Genomic DNA, 18,397 nt, shown 5'->3' on the forward strand with positions numbered 1-18,397 from the left:
CCTTCAGCGATATATCTCACATAACCATATTTCACTCTCTAAACGAGGAAATATACGTTAATACAATTGTATTAACTCACATACAGATCTTATTTTGCTTCAGCAGTTTTTACATGCTTTGGTTTTGTTTCATTTTGGGTTTGGTTTGGTTTGGTTTGTTGTATAGTTCTATAAAAATGTACCACACGTGTAGGTTTGAGGAACCACCAGCAGAATCAAGACACGAAAACGCCCTATCACTAGAAACTTCCTGTGTCACCCTTAATGGTTGTGTCCTTCCCTCAAACCAAATGGCCAAAATATTCTCTATCATTATAACTTGGTCACTTTGAAAAAACTATAGAAACAGAAATATACATGATGTAACAATTTAGAATCAGCACAGTTCTCTAAGATCCATCTTCTTTACTAATTAACTGCCCATTCCTTTTTCTGGCTGAATAGTATTCCATTGTATGGATGCACCACAGTGTCTTTGTCCTCTCCTCCAGTAGATGATATTTGTATTTTTTTCTAGTTTGGGGCTATTACAAGTAAAGCTGCCATTAAAATTCATGGACAGATTTTTATGTGAGCATAAATTTTTATTGCTCTCAGGAAAATACCAAGGAGTATGATGTTAGGATCATATGGTTATGTGTATATTTAACTTAAAACCACCAAACTTGTTTCAAGAGTAACTACACCATTTCAATCTTCACCAACAATGTACAAGAAATCCAATTTCTCTGCATCTTTGATATTGTCATTAACTTTGACTATTCTAAGAGGTATGTAGTGATACATCATTGTGATTTTAATTTACATTTCTTGAATGGCTAATGGTGATGAACACCTTTCAATTTACTGGCCATTTGTGTATATTCTTTAGACAATTATCTGTTCATTTTGACATTTTTTAATTGAATTACTTGCTTTCCTACTATTGAGTTTTGAGAGTGTTATAGACTTAATCATGTTCCCTCAAAATTCATATATTGTAATTCAGAATGTGACTCTGTTTGGAGATAGGATCCTTACAGAGCTAATTAATTAAAGTGATGTCATGATGTCATTAGGGTAGGCCTTAACCCAACATGACTGGTGTTCTTGTAAGAAGAGAAAATCTGAACACAGCATGTGTAAAGAAAAGACTGTGTGAAGACACAGAGAGAAGACAATTGTCTACAAGTCAGGATGAAAGGCCTCAGAAGAAACCAAACCAACAAACAGCCAGATCCTGGTCTTCTTGGCCTTCAGGCTACAGTGAAATAAATACTTGCTTAAGGCTCCCATTCCATGGTGCTTTGTTATGGCAGCGTTAAAATTAATACAGAGAATTACTGACACACTCTGAATGCAAATCGTTTGTCAGATACGTGATTTGCAAATAGTTTCTCCCAATCTTTGTCTTGTTTTAACTCACATAACATGCTTTTTATGAAGAACAATTTTTTTAACTTTGATTAAGTCAATTTATATAGCTTAAAAATTTTAGTGATCATGCCTTTGGTGTCTTGAGTGAGAACATTTCCCCTTGTCTTATACACCAATGGTTTTCTCTTATGCTTTCTTTTGCATTTTTATTGCTTTGTTTTATGCATTTTAGTAATATTTGAATAACCAGTGAATTTTGGGTTGTTATTTATTCTTATTTATCAATATTCAAAACCATTTGTTGAAAAGACCATATTTATTCCACTTAATTGCTTTTGCAATTTGCCTAGAATCAAATGTTGACTATTTTGTGGGTGTCAGTTTCTGGCTTCTTTATGCTAGTCTTTTGATCCACGTGTCTTTTGCCCTGCCAATACTATATTCCTAATTACCATGGCTGTAGATTTTTTGTTTTGACTGTAGCTGTAGATTAAGTCTTAAAGTCAGTTACCATAATTCTTCCAAATTTGTCTTTTTCAAAATAATCTTGGTTCTTTTATTTTTTAAAATATGGAACTTATTTACATCTACAAAGTATTGTGTTTGGATTTTAGTAGGAATTGTTTAAATTTACAGATCAACTTAAAGAGAATTGACATTATTACTAGTTTGAATTTTCGAACCCACAAACATGGCATGTTTCTCCATTTATTTAGGTCTTCTTGGATTTCCTGCATTAGCTTTTGGTAGTTTTTTTTGACATTCAGGTATTGTACTTGTTTTGGTAAGTTTATCCCTGCATATTTTATTTTTTTGGAGTAAGTAATGACAAATGATACTGTTTTTAAATATAGTTTTCCTATAGACTTTGTTAATATATAGAAAATCATTTGCTTGTATCCGTTTACCACATATTCTGCAACCTTGCCTAACTTACTTATTTGTCTAGGACTCTAGAATTTTCTTTTTGGGAGATTCATTAGTATTTTCTATGTAGATATTCATGTCACCAGCAAACAGAAGCAAATTATTCTCTTACTCTCCAATCTTTACTTCCTTGTTTTCTTATTGTTCTGGCAATGTGAACAGTCAGTGCTGTAAATTTTTTTCTCAGCATTGCTTTCACTCTATTTAACAGATTTTGATATATTGTATTTTCATTGCTATTCAGTACAATATATTCTTTTGGAGTTCTTAAACATCCTCTTTGACCTATGATTATTTAGAAGTGTATTTTTTCTTTTAAATTTACAACTATTTGTAGAATTGTCTATTATCTTTCTGTTGTTGATTATTGATTGAAACTCAATTCTTTTATTCATATACATATACTTAAATTGAGTTATATCTTCTTGGTGGATTGACCAGTTTATCTTTATGTAATCACCTTGTTGTCTGTAGTTTATTTTGCTCTGCAGTTTGTTTTCTAGGGTACTCACTTAACCATTCCAGCTTTATTTTAATTATTGCTTGCATTTGCTTTGTGATTTACATGACCGCTCTCAAGTTTGATTGTGTTTGGTTGTGTTTTGTTTTGTTTTGTTTTGTTTTGTTTTGTTTTGCTAGAAAATCTCACAAGGGTCAATAACAAAATTAGGGTTTATTACAGTAAAGGAAACAAAAAAACAAACAAGAGAAGAAAGATTTATACTGCCTGAAGTCCAGAAAAATCAAGAGTAAACTTTTAGATTTTCCCCCATCAGGTCACACAGGATGCAATTTTCACTCTAGTGAACCATGGGAGCATATGTGAAATGTCCCTCTCAAGGGAAACCCAGTTAAGTCTTATGTCTGAGGCTTTTACAGAGAGCTGGTCATGTAGCCATTCTATCTGTATGAGCAACCACAGTGAATGAAACTCAGGACTCCAAGTGATACCACGTACAGATAATCAATCTGTCTTTCTTTCACTGGATTTATTCTTCTCTTACAGGTAATATGTCATTGGCATCTGAAAGATTTTAAGCTTATTTCTTTGACTTTAGTTTTCCAAGTTTTGACTGTGACATGTCTGAGTGTAAATTTCTTAGGGTTTATCCTGTATGGGGTTCACTCACCTTTTGGAATTTGTGTAGGTTTTTGTCTTTCATCAAATTTAGAAAAGTTTTAGACATGTTTTTTTTTTTTTTTTAATGTTTATTTTTGACAGAGAGAGAGAGAGAGAGAGAGAGAGAGAGAGACAGAGCATGAGCGGGGGGGGGGGGGGGGCAGAGAGAGAGGGAGACACAGAATCTGAAGCGGGCTCCAGGCTCTGAGCTGTCAGCACAGAGCCCGCTGTGGGGCTTGAACTCACAGACCGCGAGATCGTGACCTAGCCAAAGTCAGATGCTCAACCCACTGAGCCACCCAGGCACCCAAAACATTGACTTTTTAAGTATATTTTCAGTCTGATATTTTTGTTTCCTCCCCTGGGACTTATCAGACATGAATGTTAGAATGTTGTGTTATGGTCTCACAAGCCCTTGGATCTCAGTTTATTTTTTACATCTATTCTCAATCTATTTTTTTTAGATTAGATAATTTCTATTCATCTATCTTCAAGTTCTCTGGTTCTTTCAGTCATATACATTCTTCTATTGAGCTCTTGCATGAAGACTTATTTTGGTTATTGCATTTTTCAGTTACAATACTTCCATTTGGTTCTTTTAGATATTTTATGTTTCTTTTCTAATACTTTATATATTTGACTATCTTTTGAGATTTTTTGCTTTACTTGTTGAACTATTTTTAGTTTAAATGCTTTAAAATGTTTGTCATGAAACTTGAAGTCTCTTATGTTGAGTTAGACAAAAAAGTTTGCTCAGACAGCATGACCTGTATTAAGTAACTTTGAAAAAGATCATTTTATTTTCTAATTGTTTTATTAATTTCTAATATTAAAACAAACGTAATTTTTAGTCACTTTAAATACACATTTTTAATTATATATAATTATATATAAATTATATATGTATGTGCATTTCCATAAGTTACTTTAGAGTATGTATTAAATACAAATATATAATATTACATATTAAATAAAAATATATGTATAGGTTTCAAATTGACTAAATACAAAAAAAAGAAAAAAGAAGTATTCAACTTTCTGTTCATATGAAATTAACATTTATAGATTTTTTTCCTTTTCCATCTGGCTAAGCCATATTTTACCCTCCTTCAGGCAATTTTCAAGGCATTATATCCTCTTACTTCTGACTTCCTAAATTTTGAAATATTTTTTTTTCCTGCTTTGTTTTTGGATAATTATTTTGAGACTACATTCTGAAAGCAACCTGAGTGTAAATTACTTTATATTTCCCTGGGTAATGAACAAAAAAATATTGACCCCACAAGTTTACTTTTCTCATCTCTCAAAGGCATAGCACATTAATCAGCATCTATATAATCTCAACTATGATCTTGCCAAAAGAAGAGAAAATCGAAGCAAATTTACTCATTTGCTTAGTATATGAGTAATCATTTTCAATGTATGGATATTGCCACCTAACTCTGAAACTTGTACTTCAAATAGTAGATGTGGAAAAAAATTACAGATACTTTAAAAATGGTAATCAAACTAAAGAGATTAGTTCAATGATATTTTCAGTATCACTTAACATATAACCATAATGGCTACATTTATCAAATTTGAGTGTTTTTTTAAATTTATTTTTTAATGTTTTTATTTATTTTTGAGACAGAGAGAGAGACAGAGCATGAGCAGGGGAGGGGCAGAGAGAGAGGGAGACACAGAATCCCAAGCAGCCTTCAGGCTCCGAGCTGTCAGAACAGAGTCCGATGCAGGGCTCGAACACACAGACTGTGAGATCATGACCTGAGCTGAGGTCGGACGCTCAACCGACTGAGCCATCCAGGCGCCCCTTGAGGTTTTTTTTTAAAGATTTTTTTTTAATGTTGGGGCACCTGGGCGGCTCAGTCAGTTAAGCATCTGACTTCAGCTCAGGTCATGATCTCACAGCTCGTAAGTTCGAACCCCACATTGGCTCTCCAGCTCGGAGCCTGGAGCCTGCTTTGCATTCTGTGTCTCCCTCTCTCTCTACTGAGGGGCAGAGCACAAGCAGGGGAGGGGCAGAGAGAGAGGGAGACACAGAATGCAAAGCAGGCTCCAGACTCTGAGCTGTCAGCATAGAGCCCTATGTGTGGCTGGAACTCGGGCTGTGAGATCATGACCTGAGCTGAAGTCAGCTGCTTAACTGACTGAACCACCAAGGTGTCCCCAAATTTGAGTTTTTAAGTACACTGTTATTCAGCACTCTGGAACCCCCATTATTTTGACATAGTCTGTTTCAGCTCTTTCTCAGTTATTTTCTGTCCGCATCCAGAATGCTTAAGCAATACCACCATTGTCCAACTGATACAACAGGCTTATACAACATCATTTCCTAATAAAGATCAGGTAAGGAAAAATAAAGATCTTCAATTTGTAAATAATCATTAAGATAATATGATTGGGTGCCTGAGTGGCTCAGTTGGTTAACTGGCTCTTGATTTAGGCTCAGGTCATGATCATATGGTTCTTGAGATTGAGACCCTCATGAGACTCTGTGCTAACAGCGTGGAGCCTGCTTGAGATTCTCTCTCCCTCTCTCTCTCTCTCTCTGCCCCTCCCCTATTTGTATGTGCACATGCTCTCTCTCTCTCTGTCAAAAAAAATTAATTTAAAAATATAATATGATTACTAGGCATTATACAAGTACATATTCAAATAAGAGTATTAAATTATTGTCTTTGCTTTGCTTTTTTTTTTTTTTTGGTATTTTTTTTTGTCAACTTTCTTTTATTTTTAGCCAAGAAATAGTCTCAAGCTAGTTCTATCACATTCTGGAAAAGTAACTTCTCTTCCAAATTTGATTTGTATACTGCTATAGACAGGGAGAAGACATTATGTCTTCTCCAATCTCCTGCAATATAGAGTCGGCTGCAATATAAATTAAGAACATTCTATAATCCAACATAATTATCATCACATTTTTAAAAATTGCATAATTTTCTAATTTCCACAAAAGTTTTTGCCATTGATATTATGCTGAACTGGAAAGATTAAGTCATTCTATCTTGGTAATTTTATATCTCAGATTTTAGGAAATATTAAACTTTAAGACATCTTAACTATCACTTTGACCAGCTCTGGTCTTTAAGACAATGGAAGTAAATATTGTTGTTGGTTTCTTAAATTTAAAGCATTCTAATTTATTGTAAAATTTAATTTAGCATTCCCCTTTTCTGGTTGGACCTTCATGATTAGAAGTCAGTTTTGGTTATCTGATATCCCTTGATAGGTTTTTGTTTGTTGGCTGCTGTTGTTTTGCTTTATTTATTTACTTAATTAATTTATTTTCTGTTTTGTGGGGAATATAGGCCTAATGTTATTCTCTAATTTCATTCCTCTGTCTGTCAGTAGAGACTGGTCCAGGAGTCGACACAGAATCCAACCTGGTACATAAGATCAAGCTTTTCTTGATACCATAAGAATCAATACTGCTATTGCCTGATGTTTGTGTCTCCCCCAAGTTTATATGTTAAAATGCTAACTCCCAAGGTGATAGTATGAGGAGATGGGCCTTTGGAAGGTGATTGTGTTTATAAAATAGGCCTGGAAAGTTGCTTTCTCCTTCTAGCATGTAAAGATACAGCAGGTAGGTGCCATGTATTAACCAGGAAGTGGGCTTTCACCAGACACTGGATATGCCAGAGTCTTGATCTTGAACTTGCCAGCCTTCAGAGCTGTGAGAAATAAATTTCTGTTGTTTATAACCCACCCAGTTTATGAGATTTTTTTATACCGGTTTGAATGGACTAAGATAAATAGATAGCCTTAAAAACTGTGAATGAGAAAGTTTTTCCTGTTTGAGTCTCATAAATATCCTATAATTAGGAAGGGAATGAGAGTTCACAATAAGCCAGTGCTGTGGGTGGCAGAATGAAATGATAGGAAGAAATGGGATCCCTCAACATGTCACTTAGCTGTAACATTGACCAGCTGTACAGCCAGTCATCACTCTAGATTTTCCCTTTTGTGAGACAAAATATACTGCCATTAAGATAATTCTTGTTGTTTTCTGTTTCATTTAGTTAAAAGAATCCTAACTGATTCAGAACTTAACAACTTTAGAACAGATATAGCAGGAAACAACTTGAGAACACATGCTAGTACATAAAAGTGTGACAGATTGAAAATATCAAATGTTCAAATTCATAGTATTGATATTTGTGAAATGCTATCTATGGTATATAATAAGAGGAAGATACAGATGCCCACGGATAACTGTGAAAAGCTAAAGAAGATAAGATTGAGGTGAAAAGCAGAAAAAGTCAGGATTAGATGAGAACTGGAGAACTGCTAAGAGCTGAGGATTGGGTTGAGAATATATTGAGTATTGAAGAAGACAGTAGAATAAAATATAAAGACAGAAAATATACCCTAAGAAATTGCCCCTAGCACTAAGATAATGGCTACTGATGGCATGAACATAGTTTAGAATGCATTCTATATTTTTCCCCAAAAAGATTTCACAAAAATAATGTGGACATAGTCCTAATATTACAGTTAGATTTTGTTTTTAATCTATCTTAATGTGTAATGTAAGAATGATCCTCAATACTGATAAAGAACTAGAAATTGTTTATCCATTGTATGCTCTCTAATTTTGACACGAAGGATTTTGGAGTCAAAATTCAATTACTTTTGATGAAAGAGAGAGCCGTGTACTTTTTTATATCCAAATGTATACCTCAGGACATAAAAATATCTATAATATATAGAATAAAAATCACCAGAAATAATTCAGAGACAAAGATTTTTTTAAGTTACGAGTTATTGTAAGAAATGTTAATAAAAATTTTCTTCTCATGATATATCTTACCTTGCTCTTATATTCAATCATTTAATACTATAATTTAGTCTGAACTATCTTCAAAAATTTATGTAAACAATTAGGTGAGGTTATATCAAGGATCTCAAAATAAAAATCCTAAAATAAAAAAGGAAATTTGTTTTCTTAAATTAGTTGAAAGGAAGACAGAATCACACACACAGTTAACACATACTAATGGGTTTATACTCTGCTTGTGTCATTGTCCAAAGCTGTCACTCAGTTATGGCTCCTCAGACACATAATTGCAGTAGTTTTCGAGCAAAATCTGGACTGAGAAAGTGATCTTTATGCATAACTCTAGTGAACATATTGTGGTAAAATTAAAGTAGGTAATGACCTTTACATCTCAGTTCACACTTCTCTAATAACTACCATTCTGGGTTTTCACCTCAGGTAACAGATAAACAAAGTTAATTCAGGAAAACGTAAAGAATCACTAAAGTCTTTATTGCCCCCTGACAATCAGTGATATTGACATAAATACAACTTTGCTTCAGTGGCATCCCTGTTATTTCTCTTCATAACCATCAGCAATGGTGCACTTTTGATTTTCTCTAGCAATAGTTTCTTTTTTGACAAATTTAATCCTATTTTGGGTCTCTGTGCCTTTTCTCATGCTGCTCTCTACCTGTAACAACCTTCCAATAATTCAAGATTCACCTTTCAAGTAATGTATTAAGCAGCAATGCTTTAAACACCAGGTTATGTCAAGTGCTGATCTGTGATCCTGTAGAATCCTGGATATATATCTACGTTGCTCAGTGTACCAAACTGGAAATAAATCCCTTTACGTATCTTATTTTCCCCTACTACATTTGAATTTCCTTAATGATAGAGACCTATGTTACTCAATTCTGTATCCTTCAAATTTGGCTTTAGAGTGTGGGGACAAACTTGCAAGCAACTTGTTGGGGTGCCTTGGAGATAAGCCTGAAGAGATAGATTAGAAAACAAAACTGAGACTTCACATTCCAAATTATTGAATTCCTTAGATGTTAAATAAATATCTTTCTTTTCTTTTTAGTTTATTTATTTTTTATTTTGAGAGAGAGCACAAGAGAGCACAAGTGGGGGAGGGGCAAAAGGGGAGGGAGAGAGATAATTCCAAGCAGGCTCTGCAGAGCCCCTTGATATAGGACTCTATCTCATAAGCCCTGAGATTTTGGCCTGATCTGAAACCAAGAGTTTGATGCTTAACCAACTGAGCCACCAACGTGCCTCAATATATTACTTTCTTACACTTGCCTCTACTTAATCATCTAAGACTTTGGTATAGAATGTGAAACTAAGGTAGCATTTATGAAAATTTTGTTTTATGTTGAACAAACCCACACCTAAGTGAAAATAGGAGATTGTAAACATCTTATATTTTTCCAGAATCAATTTAGATTTGACCTTTCATTTATTTTTCTTCGAATGATGTAGTTACCTAATGAAATATGTCTAGTTAAAATATTTTTATAGAAATATATTAGAAAGTGATGAAGACTGAAAAAAATGTAATAACAGACACACACAGATTCCACAGTGGTATTAAAAAATTTATTGGCCTTTCTTTCAAATAGTAAAAAATTTCATATGCTAGTAGCTTGCATATAAATCTCGGTGAAAATGGTGGAGTATTTAGCTCCAAGGAGCTGTCCCTTTACAAACATAGTAAAAGTGTGCAAAAATTGTGAGAATTAAATTTTGGAATTCTGGAAAAGAGTCAAAGGTTTATAAAGACCAAATAAACAGTGAAGCAAGAAAACAACTTAAAAATAGTTGGAGAGCTTTAAAGTATTTTTGCCTGCCTTTGTTTTACCTCCCTTCTTCTCTAGATCAGCAGTGGTCTTAAACATGGTAACCCATGTTCCTGGTACACTGGTCCCTCAGAACAGAAGCAAACAGATTTTGTTCTCAAAGAATTGTGTTCATCTATTTCAAGTTGTATAGTGGCCACCTGAAGGACTGACGAAAGCACTTGCTTTTGTTTCACCTGATTCAGAATTCTCTTAGGGCAGAAAAGTAGCTACACAGAGTACATTCCTTGGAAATTCTGAAAGACAATTGAAGAACCCACTCCTGTGTGGAGCAAATGATTGAAATTTGAGAAACAATGATAGCTATGCCAACAGCCTGAGAAGAAAATCTATGAAGAGTCTTTGAAGAGTTATAGCATTGAGAATCTCACATGTATATTGGGGAATATAGAACGTTATGTATATGCCCAAAGCAGAATGTGTGTTCAGAAAAGACCCGAGAAGATCTAAGCTTTCACCTCAGACCCATCTTTGGGCTCTGTACAAGCTGGAAATAAAGACTAAGGCAGGATGGTAAGCAGCCTAGCTCAGTGTTAAAAGAGTGTTATGGCACATATCCAATGTGCAAAGACTAAAAGAGTGTTTGGTTTTGGCTTCAAGAATTCAAGTAAATCTTTCAACAGCTAACCAAAGATAATGGAACAGAGACTTCAGAGACCACACATAACAAATAATACAGTCTTTGCAAATATAGTTTAGAAAAGTTACCAAACAACCAATTAGAAGGCAAAGAAGGCAACCACAAACACAAATCCTGAGGTGGAAGAAGAATCTGACTTCTAAAATTAATACATTATAATACTCAAAATGTCCAAATTTCAAGAAACAACTATAAAGCAGGCAAAAAAAAATCCCTACTCATAGGAAAATTAATCCAAACTGAAATAGTTGAGAATGGAAGGAAGGGAAAAGATATGCCATGCAAATAGTAACTGGGAGAGAACTGGGCCAGTTATACTAACAACATAAGAAATAGACTTTTAAGTCACAAACTGGTACAAGAGACAAAGAAGGACATTATAGATGATAAAAGCGTCAGTTCATCCATCCAAGAGATATAACAATTATAAATATATATGCACCTAACAACAAATAGATATCTGAGAATAGCAACTTTTGACTTTTGAAATTCCTTTTCTGTTGACACTTAACAATTTATCCATAATCCAATGATCTTAAAATAGAAGTATTGTCTTTTTTTGAGCAATAAGACTTCGTGTTTTTTCTGTTACAATTTTTTCCATTTCTTTTATTAATCTTTATCAACTCAACAAAATTTGGACAATAGGAAAACCATATATGAAGCAATGTCATCAGAACTTATATTAGAATTACAATAGATAACATAAAATAATGCTCTAATAATAATGCTATAATAAAAATAACGAAAAATCCTATTTATATCAAAATAATTTGCAGTGAAGCATTATTAATTATAGTACTAATATTTACTTATTCTCAACCATTTTAATCATAATAGTTATAAGAAAAAAAGCTAATAGCAGTTCAAATAGTAAATTTATACAAATGTGGGGTCAGAAAGGAGCCTCAAATGTGATGAGAATTCATTAAAGCAAAATGTATGACAATGAAATCAAACTGAGAATGTATTAGATTTAACACTGAAACGCTGTGTGTGTGTGTGTGTGTGTGTGTGTGTTTGACGGAGGGAGAAAGAGTGTATACATATGTAGTCTTTTCTTAACACATGTTGGCAGATTTTTCCTAATAGTAATAGGAAGTTTTCTGCATATATACAAATGATATTTCCCAAAGTTATCCTATACGATGTTTATATAGAAAATGAAAAAAAGCAATTGAATATATTTTATGACTTTTTCAATCCCATGAACTGACTGGGAATTTAATCATTTTCAAGAGTATATACGCTATTAATATTTTTGGCTTTGTAAAAAATTACCTAATAATTTTCAGGACAAAAATAAAATAAATATTCTACAGTCATCTTCCAGAATATCATGGTATAATGTCTGTCCATACAGTAAAAGTTGCAATATACACATATACACATACAAAAAATAAAAGCCACCAAGACTCTGAAGATCATTTTGCTACAAATATTAATTTAACACCTTTATGTATCAGCTTTGGAAGGTGTCTTAAATTCTTGGCAATTTTATTACAATGAAATAAAATATTTTTTTAATATCCATTATGTAAATAAAAATATGAATAAATAAAAAAATAAGGCAATTAAGATTTACACTAAAATTTTATAGGGCATAAGTACAAAAGTACTAAAATATAATATTAAAAAGAATAAAATTGCCAAATTATCAACTTATTAACTTAGTGTCAAGGTATATTGGGAACAACCATATATATTTCATGAATTAGTCTGAAAAAGGAATATGTAAAAAACTAGAAAGAAAGATACTAGGCCACTGGGATTCAAAAAATAACATAGAAGGTATTTCCTCCTGAACACCAGCAAGTTGTTTCTGAAAATTTAGATTTTGGATATAAATACTAATTGAAATACTATTTCTCAGTAGGTAATTTATGCATTGACAACATATCTCCAATCTATTTTCTGAAAATATACCTAAAATAGCAAAACACACATATACATGCATACAAATACAAAACAATCTATGGTGTTAGATATTTTGATACAAAATACTTAAACCATAGTTGCCTGACCACCAAAATGTCATTATGCCGTTAAACAATTGCCTTGTATGTTTAGAAAAATATTTCTCTTTCCCTTTGCTCTCTTGTCTACAAATTTATTCAGCACATTTTTTAATCTTTGGATATTCACTGTACACATTAACAAAAGTATGGATTAAATATGCAAGGCAATGTGGAAATGCATTCTGAACAAGCATGGGGTTGCAGAACGTCATTACACTGAGTACAACATTGGGATGCCTCTCTTAAATTTTTTTTTTTCAACGTTTATTTATTTTTTTGGGGACAGAGAGAGACAGAGCATGAACGGGGGAGGGGCAGAGAGAGAGGGAGACACAGAATCGGAAACAGGCTCCAGGCTCTGAGCCATCAGCCCAGAGCCTGATGCGGGGCTCGAACTCACGGACCGCGAGATCGTGACCTGGCTGAAGTCGGACGCTTAACACCCAGGCGCCCCGGGATGCCTCTCTTAAAGCCAACAATATCCAAGACAGACAAACCTTTCTAGATATACAGTGAATTCTTCAAATAGCTACATACAATTACTGGTTGCTACCAACTGAATTTGGAATACAATTCTAGATTTTTCCTACATATGCATTTAATATTTTATTTATATTTTAAAGTAAAATATAAATGTTTCCATGTAAACATTAGCCCAAAACACTGAACTGAGAGACATATACAATCTATGATGTATAGTTATAAAAATTCAAGCAGTGATTGGGGTGCCTGGGTGGCTCAGTTGGTTAAGGGTCTGACTCTTGGTTTCAGCTCAGCTCATGATCTCACCCTTGGTGAGTTGGAGCCCACGTCACTTTCTCTTCACTGGCAGCGTTGGTTTCTGCACTCTGACAGTACAGACCCTGCGTGGGATTTCTCTCTCCCTCTCTCCCTGCCTCCCCCCATCTCGCGTGCATACACATTCTCTGCCTCAGTCTCTCTCTCTCTCTCTCCAAATAAATAAAGAAAAAAAGAAAATATTCAAGCAATGATCTACTAGATTAAATATAGACACAGAAGACAATTTTGGTCTATTCTTATATTTGCTCAAGAATATGGAACTGAAACTATGCACATACAACATATTGAGAGAATAAAAGAAATAGAAAGTTAGATCCTTGCTAGAGGACAAAAAAGTGGACATATTTTAAGAAATGCTTGGACATCAACAAAAATATATTTAATTTTACACACAATGATACTAATAGCCACCTGCCTTTATTCAAGTTTGACATCTTCTGAAGCAACATTTAAAATGCTTATTTTGCAAAGTAATTATTAGGAACACTTCCAATAAATATGTTTATTTATTACAAAGCTCCCATCTTCAAATCAGACCATCTGGGATGACATCCTATTTCACTTAGTACTTCATAAACTGTGAATTTAGCATGCCTTTACTTCAATAGCCTATAATTCAAGTAGCAGCATTTAGCTATCAAGTTGATTTTATATTAAATTAACTAATGCACAAAGAGGGTTTGATTTATAGTCCAACAGGGTGTAATACATCCCAAGAAATATTATCCTCAATCCCATTTTTCCTCTTCCATTTTGGCTATGTTTCCTCTTCCATTTTGGCTCTGCTTGGAAGTTCACAAACAAAATTCACAATCTGTCCTACTAAAAGCAAATTGTCATTCATTATTATTCTTTCAAACTTGTATCAAGCATTACATCTAATTCTATGTTAATGTATACATGTATCTTGAGTTTGCAATTTAGGGAAAGAAAACTTTTTTCCCCAGGTACTTTTCTATAATCAATTAAGCAAAATACATTTTTCCAAAGCCTATTTGAATCATAGCACTCATGGAATTTTTTTTTTTTTTTAAGTTGTATAGAATTTTTTTTCTCTTAAAAACAACAAATGGACTTCTGGTTTTCTGCTTCTCCATATAAGAGATTTGGAAGTGGTCACCGCATCCCAACAGCAAGTGAAAAAACTAAACAGATTGAAAAATCAACAACTCTTCTTCTATCCATAAGAAAGAGTAGGGTGCAGGAAAACCTGAGGCTACCAAAACAGAAAGGACAGGCAACTCCTGCAGGCACAGCTTCCCGGAGCAGAGACTTGGGAGCCGATCCCCTGCAGGATCCAGTGCCAGGGTAGAAACACCTACATTGTACTGATGATTTGTTGGAGGCTCAGTGAGGACAAGTCTGAGAGTTGAAAACTCCAGGGGGGACCCAGCCAAGGGGAATCTTCAGAGTATTGTGAAATTTAACTCCAGGAGGTCTACCAGGTTCCCACAGTAAATGTCAGATAATCATCCCCTCGGGCTTCTGGCAGAGCCTTAGGAAAGGGAACCATTTTGAACTACACCAGAGCATTTTGTTCTTAGCAAGGCCTGCCCTCAGAGGAAACTAGTTAACTAAAGCCTAATCTGCTAAAGTATTATTGTCAGAGCTTAACTGATCTGGGGAAAGGAAACAACCAATTCCAGCTGGCTCAAGGTTTCTGCATGGGGAAGAGAAATATCCAATTTTAGCCTTCTCTATCCACTCTGACCCAACTAAGAAGGGAGACGGGGGAAAACAGAAAAACGCTTGTGAAATTCATAGTCCATAGGCATAGGCTCACTAAAAACTGGGATCTAATTATAGAACTGTAGAATGATTCCTCTCCTTTCGTACCTTATCATCACATTACGAAAAGTCTATAGCAGTTCCTTTTACTCTGTACATCATGCCCAGTTATCAAGAAAAAATTACAAAGCATACCAAAAGGGAAAAACCACAATTTGAAGAGAAAGAGCAAGCATCAGAATAAGACATGGCAGCATCATCAGACTGGGAATTTAAAACAACTATGATTGATATACTGAGGGCTCTAATGGATAAAGTAGGCAGCATACAAGAACAGAATGGCAAAGTAAGCAGAGAGTGGGAAATACTAAGAAAGAATAAAACAAAATTCTAGAGATTAAAAAAAGAAAAGAAAAAAACGGAAATAAAGAATGCTTCCAATGGGCTTCCTAGTAGATTGGACACAGGTGAGGAAAGAATCTCTGAGTCAGAGGATAGAATCCTCAATTGAAAGTACAAAAACTGAAAAACAAAGAGAATGCTTATGGAAAATAATAGATTGGAAGGTCCAAAACCTGTAGAATAACAACAAAATGTGTAACATACACATAAACACCAGAAAGAGAAGAAAGAGAAAGAGGAACAGGAAAAATATTTGAAGCAATAGTGATTGGAAATGCAAAATGGTGCAGCCATTTTGGAAGATATATGATCCAGCAACTGTGCCCATTGGTATTTATCCAAAGCAGTTGAAAATGTGTCTACATAAAAATCTGCACATGGTTGTTTATAGTAGCTTTATTTATAGTTTCCAAAATTTGGAAGTAACCATGAAGTCCTTCACTAGGTGAATGGATAAATAAACTGTAGTACATCTAGACAAAGCAATATTGATCAGTACTAAAAAGAAATAAGCTATCAAGTCATACAAACACATGGATGAATCTTAAATGCATATTACTCAGTGAAAGAAGTCCATCTGAGATGGGTACCTACCATATGACTCCAATTACATTCTGGAAAAGGCAAAACTATGGAGAAAATGAAAAGATCAGTGGCCATTTTAGGTAACAGCAAATGGGGAAGAGAGATGAATAGGCATAGCACAGAGGATATTTAGGGCAGCGAAAATACTCTGTATGTCATTATAATGATGGGTATATGTCATTATACATTTGTTCCAAAACACTGAATATACAATACTAAGAGTGAATTCTAAGGTAAATCATTGGACTTTGGATAATTATGACGTATCAATGTCGGTTTATCCTTGATAAAAAATGTACCATTTTGATGTCGATAATGTGGAAGGTTCTGCATGCCTATGGCTTGGGGGTATATGGGAAATCTCCATGTCTTCTTCTTAATTTTATTGTAAGCCAAAATTGCTTTAAAAATGCAGTCTTTAAAAAGCAACAAATTACATTTTATATTCCAATAGAGTGTAAGGTAAATTAAATCACATATTTGACTTTTATGTGTTATTTTGGCACTAATTAAATTTAGTTAATTATCTTATCTCAGTAATTATAATAAAAGGTGCTGATTATGTTGGGTGAATAATATAGACTTTATTATAGTAAATAATGCTGGGTCTTAACTGAAATATAATTAAGGTTATAATGTAGCTTTCATGCACACAATATTCTTTAGTATATCTAATTGACAATTTTAAAAATGTTTTATAAAATAATACTGGTTGATGGTGTTTTACTAGTAATTTAAAACATTTTTAAAAATATAAAATTTCATAAGTCTACCTGTAATAATTAAATAAAATTACAACAAATGGGAAGAGTAAGCTATGGGACCCTTCAATATTTAAAGATTTTCCTCATTTGAAATAATATTTTGGCATGTTAACAGGTGCTATTCAATTCTATTAATATAAAACTAATTTTTTCAATATAAAACTGAAGGTAAAGAAGAAACACTAATTTTCAAACTTCTAACACACTGACAAAACAATACAGGGTAATATGAGCTGTAAAATGTTGAGACTTTATATCAATCAAACGTATAACACATTATTTAAAACAAAAATTTTCCAAGCATGATAATACTTGATGCTCTAACTTCATGGAATGCATGAAATAAAATAAGTTGTCAATCACAGAAACTTTAGAGAGCAGTTTTTTAAATACTTGATAGAAGTTAGGCCTACCAGCAATATTTCAGATTTATATAGGGCAAATTTGAAATATGAGCAATTTAGGGCTAAAATTGAACTAAGTTTTATTTTTGTGTAATGTCCATGATTATCTAGAGATTTGCATCAAAAGATCAAAATGATGAGGTGATTATGCACAGATTCAAAATTTCAATCATACCATCTGTAGGTGGTCTCAATAATGAGATCCTCATTGCCTAAAGGGAATGGAAAATAGGCAAGCTGGTTTCCTGCAAAATTAGAGGAAATACCACATCTACGATAGTTTCTCCAATCATGAAATTAACTTTTGTTGTCATTTCTCTCAAATAATTAGCTCCTTTTAAACATGAAAATAAATACTTTGAAGATAAAACTGAGGTTATTTGCAATGTCACTTACACGTTACATAATTAAATATACAATTATGTGTCTGTGATTTTACAAATTATATACAACTCTCATCTCTCAAATTTAATCTTGATTTACAAAAGCTTAGCAGGTGGACCTACTATAAAATAGGTATAGAGGACATGGCAGCCAGAATGTGCATTCTCCATTTTCTCCTAAGATGCTCAGCCAGCAGAATGACCATGATTGACTGATCATTAGAATATGCAAGGGAAATGGATAATCCTCAGGCCTAAAGTCCTTAGGAAGATGCTTCATTATGAATTATAATTTGTTATGCTGCAGTGAAGACTAAGAACTCAGCATATTGTTAATAAATTGTCATGCTTGGGTCCCTTATGGCAATGATCATCAATCAATTCACTCAATAGTTAAGTAAATGTATTCCCTGGAGAAATGATGGGAGAGAGTACCAGTATCAACCACTCAAATGGTTCAAAGTTTAGGAGATAAAGAAAATCATTAAAAATCATGGGAGTGATCACAGATCGATAACACCCTCGAGTATCTATCAAAATAAAATTCAAAAGCACTTTGAAGGACCAATTCCAAAACTTAGATAGCACAACAATCCTGTTAAATATAAGTATGTATTCAACTGAATACAATGTTTGTTT

Source organism: Puma concolor, chromosome E4 (genome assembly GCF_028749965.1).
Source record: "Puma concolor isolate L17-30 chromosome E4, mPumCon1.1.hap2, whole genome shotgun sequence".
Lineage (NCBI taxonomy): Eukaryota > Metazoa > Chordata > Mammalia > Carnivora > Felidae > Puma > Puma concolor.